At 33.1% G+C, this 4646-nt stretch overlaps 1 long non-coding RNA gene across 1 annotated transcript; it reads left to right on the plus strand.

The window, feature by feature from the left end:
• The first annotated feature begins 889 nt into the window (after nucleotides 1-889).
• LOC117118145 lies at nucleotides 890-3633 on the plus strand. Its single transcript, XR_004447010.1, has 2 exons — nucleotides 890-952; nucleotides 1243-3633. It is a non-coding gene; the product is annotated as an uncharacterized LOC117118145 (long non-coding RNA).
• The last annotated feature ends 1013 nt before the right edge of the window (nucleotides 3634-4646 follow it).

Here is a 4646-nt window from a genome sequence, read left to right on the forward strand (position 1 = left end):
AGTAGTGCTGATTACACGCATAACTAGGAATACTCCCCAGTTATGCGTGAAATCAGCACTATTAATTTCATTCAGAATCATACACCTCTCCGGCCTCCCAGGTTCCCATTTATACTCCTGAGTGAGTCTATATTTGTTTCTCTGTATAAATTGGTACTTATATAATGCTGGGAATTTAAATCATATTCGTTGTCAGAGAGGAGTGGTAAACCACCATAGCATTGCAAATTCTGGCCTAAAATCATCATTTACTTCCTAGACTGTCTCTTATACACATCTGGATATCACTTTGTTAACTGCATTGTGTGGTAGAAACCCCACTTGTAATGACCCACATACCCCTTTTATTGGTACAAGTTATCAGCTGTTGTTTGACAGTGGAAGGGCAAATAATGAGATATGAGTCAAGAGATAATGGAGTATGTGACATTTTAATTTCTGTAGTCATGGATTTTATTTTAATGAGAATGGTTGAATATTAGCAAAGTTATGAATAACAGTTAAGTAGTTTTTGAGGAAACAACTTTCAGAGATTCTTGTCAGTTTTAATTATTAGACTCATGTTCATGTATTTTAAAAGAATTTATATTTTGCTTTTATGTACTTGTTATGATTGATATTTGGCAGAATTGTTGTACAATATCTGTTCATTTATAACAATAAACCTGGAGTTGGTCGAGATTCTAAGTCTCTTGGCTGCAACTAATGTGAATTTGAATAACCTACAGAGTATAAGCTTTAAACTATGTCTTTATTGGTCAATGATAATTTTTAAAAAGTATTGCATTGTGGATGGTCAAGATACAAGGTTTGGATGTTATTTTGAGAGACCAATTTGAAAATCAGTCACCTGCAAAACTTTAAATAAAATTCAATTCTACTCCTGTCATTGCAGACCAAATTTCTTTGGGCAAAATAAAGGAAAGTCTAAGAAAGAAAAAGGAAAGAAAATGTAAGTATGACCAATATGCCAAAATATCTTAGGAAATAAATTTTGTCATAACTTTGATCTCATCAATCTATATATGCATGCTGTAATCTCCATCCTAAAATAATAATAATTGAAATAAATAAATATAAATTATAATAATGAGTTCATTATATACCAAAGTAAGATGCAAACATGAAATGAATAACCACATTTTTTTTGTTGCATTATTTGAAGTTTTTTTTTAAGTATAATTAACAAATGCAAATGATAACTGTTGTACTACAAACTTTTTTTTTCTTACAAATATACAGTGTTCGTACGACAAAGAAAGGGGGAGCGGTGAACTCTGAACTATATCCGACAGCAAGAGGCCTAGTCAGCAAGTAGCGTCTATTGTGCAATTTTCAAAAAAAAAAAATTCCTCTTCATTTTGTGTGTAATAATACTTTTAGCATTCCTAGAAGTAGATTTATTTCTTGGTAATTTCACATTTATTTCATGATATTCACTAGCATTATTATTACAACAATTATTGTAATAGAACTAATTTTGAACTTCTATGTGGTTTGTAATTATAAAGATGTTCTAAAAATGCATACAAATAATATTTCTTAAATAAAATTTTATGCGTTAAATCTCTATTTCACCACAGGCTAAATTAAATAAACAATACCGAAAAATTGAAGGTAAATAAACAGCTCCCCCCCCCCCCCAACAAACAAGAAACTCGACAGCATTTTTATTTCAAGTCAAGTCTACATTTCGAGCTTGATATAATCAAGGGCCTAGTGTTTTTAAATAAAAAAGAGCATTTAAAATTCTGTTTCAAAACACTAGACATTTCTTTTTTATGTACAAATATGCAGGCATAAAAAGTACATTACCATTTTACTCAAATCACCAAATTATAAAAATTAATCATTTAAAAGATATTTGAAATGTGCATTTTACAAATAAGAAAATATTAATTATGATAATAATAGGCTTAAATTATTTGAATTCATTCAAACACTGAACACCTTTCCACCTGTGTACATCATACCTTGCTTAATTTCTCGTCTGCAATGTTGGGTTGTTCCCATAATAAATATGCCTTATTCTGAAGTAACGTACCTTAAATTAAAAATTCAAGACCGGCTTTATATTAATAGAAAAAGTAACAGGTGTAATAAGCAAAAATAACTTTGCGCTTATTGCTTGTGGTCATCATCAGGTACCGTATAAAGTACCAGCTTTTAGTAAATATGTCTAGTAGAAACGGTGAGCGTAGCCGTTGTGGTTCATATCCCAACCTTGAGGTCGGCGGTTCCAGAAACCTCGCTATGTAAATCACCGAGGTCCTTTGAGAAACTTTTATTTATTTTTTAAGAATTATATAGCGCAAATATCCAATTATGGAAGAACCGCTGAAGGCGCTTTTTATTCCCTGGTCATTGGGTACAGAATCAATCATACACAATGTGCAACCCCTCTGTTCCCTGGGGAGTATTCCTAGTTATGCGTGTAATCAGCACTACTATATTCATTCAGTAGTGCTGATTACACGCATAACTAGGAATACTCCCCAGTTATGCGTGAAATCAGCACTATTAATTTCATTCAGAATCATACACCTCTCCGGCCTCCCAGGTTCCCATTTATACTCCTGAGTGAGTCTATATTTGTTTCTCTGTATAAATTGGTACTTATATAATGCTGGGAATTTAAATCATATTCGTTGTCAGAGAGGAGTGGTAAACCACCATAGCATTGCAAATTCTGGCCTAAAATCATCATTTACTTCCTAGAATGCTTTAGTTCCTGGGGGTTTACATGCTAGAATACCTTAGCCTTGGTGGGGGTTACCCCCTTACCCTACCAAAGCTCTTTTTTATAAAAATCTGTGAAACCTACTGCCCATTAAGTGCTAACTGTAGTAGAGAAAACCTAACCCCCCACCCACCATTAAGAAACCGGTTACTGGCCGATTACTCTATTTCTTTTAATTAAATCTGATTTTGCATTAGGTTATATTTTAGGGTGTGTGTGTAAACCTAACGTTCTGTCTACCACCCCCTTTATTCGGCCAGTGATTACAAAATTATTTGACTTTCAGTTTGAACATGCATCTGACCTTGTAAAGCCAGGTTTTACAAGGTCAGATTTTGGCTATTTATCTCGCTAGTATCTTCAAAAGATATTAAATTCATCAGTGTAATGTTGAAAATCTCCTTAACCAAATAGAGAACTTGGACCTGCATGCTGCTAATCTTGATAACTTTTCTATTTTTGCGTAATAGATATTGTTGTTGTTATCCCAGGTGAAGATACATGGTTGTATTTCACAATATTTCCTGACTCATCTTCATTGGTTTAGTTCATCTAGTGTCAGGCATTAAATCAACTCTTTTAATGATTTATAAGGTTTCAGTCGCCACAGGGTTGTAGCTGTAGAAAACTTAAGTGGGTGAAAGTAATTTTAAAGGTGGGTGGGGATAACATTGGTAAAATTTAAGTTTTAAGGATGAGCAAGGAGTTAATAAAGGTTGGTGGAAGGCCATGAAATAACCTTTAGACTGGGTTGAAAACTTAAAGGCTGAGTGCCTCCATCCATTATAACTACATCCCTGGTCCCAACTAGTATTTTTATATTTACACTAGGCTTTTTAGGATTAAAACATCCGATCTCCATTGGGGAGAAAATCTACATTTGGTCAGGAAGAAAAAAAAAACCGATATGTATTTCCTACATATTAGTTGAATTTAAAATCGATTAAAAGCATTTGAAACCCATACATTGTCAAGATTTTGGAAGCCTCGCCAATTTCAAAAGATTCTAAGCGACGCCCGACCACACCCACTTTGCTCTCAGGGCAGATTCAGAGATGTCCGAAAGGGGACCGAAGGTGGGACTGATCAAGATAACACCACCTTGGGGGGCATTCCCCCGATGAAATTTTTGTTTTCTAGACGCCTGAAAATAACCTTTGAGGCGTTTTGGGCGATCACTTTTTTTCTTTTTCTTTCTTCCTTTTTATTTTCTTTTTTTTTTCTTTTCAAAAGGGGGGCCCCGTGTACATCCCCCTGCCTAGGACATCATACCCCCGTCTGGTAAATCTTGGCGCCACCCCTTTATTATAACTTACATCCTGGCTTTAATTTTCAGCCATGTTTCTATGTTAAAATCAGTAATATCATTCCAGGCATAAATAGATTTGTTTTTATTGATAAAGTTCATTTTTTATACTAAATATAAAGTTGCAATTCCACTGCCATCATATGGTTCAGTTTCATAATGGTATTTCTATTGATCATATTAATAATATTTGTTTTATTATTGTTAATATTGTCTTTATTAGAACAATAAATTTATTGACGTGACACAAATCATGACACATCTATAACTTCATTGTTTTAAATCATACACAAAACCAGATGGAATTTGCTACGGTATTATTGTTTTATTATTGTAATATTTAAATTGTCATTATTATGGATGTTATTCATTATATGCTATCTGCAATTTTTCTTCAATTTACTACCTTGATTATCCAAATATACACAAAATAGTGATTATTTATTCAACAAATTCCTACTTCAAAACTTGGACTTTACAATGCTTTGTAGACAAATTCCTACTTCAAAACTTGGACTTTACAATGCTTTGTAGTAATGTAGACAATCTTTCAATAATACATAATATAGTGCAATATTATTTCTTGTTCATCATTACTTT

This window comes from Anneissia japonica, unplaced genomic scaffold, assembly GCF_011630105.1.
Source record: "Anneissia japonica isolate Jap-2015-1 unplaced genomic scaffold, ASM1163010v1 scaffold11779_len1430905_cov172, whole genome shotgun sequence".
In the NCBI taxonomy this organism is placed as follows: Eukaryota; Metazoa; Echinodermata; class Crinoidea; order Comatulida; family Comatulidae; genus Anneissia; species Anneissia japonica.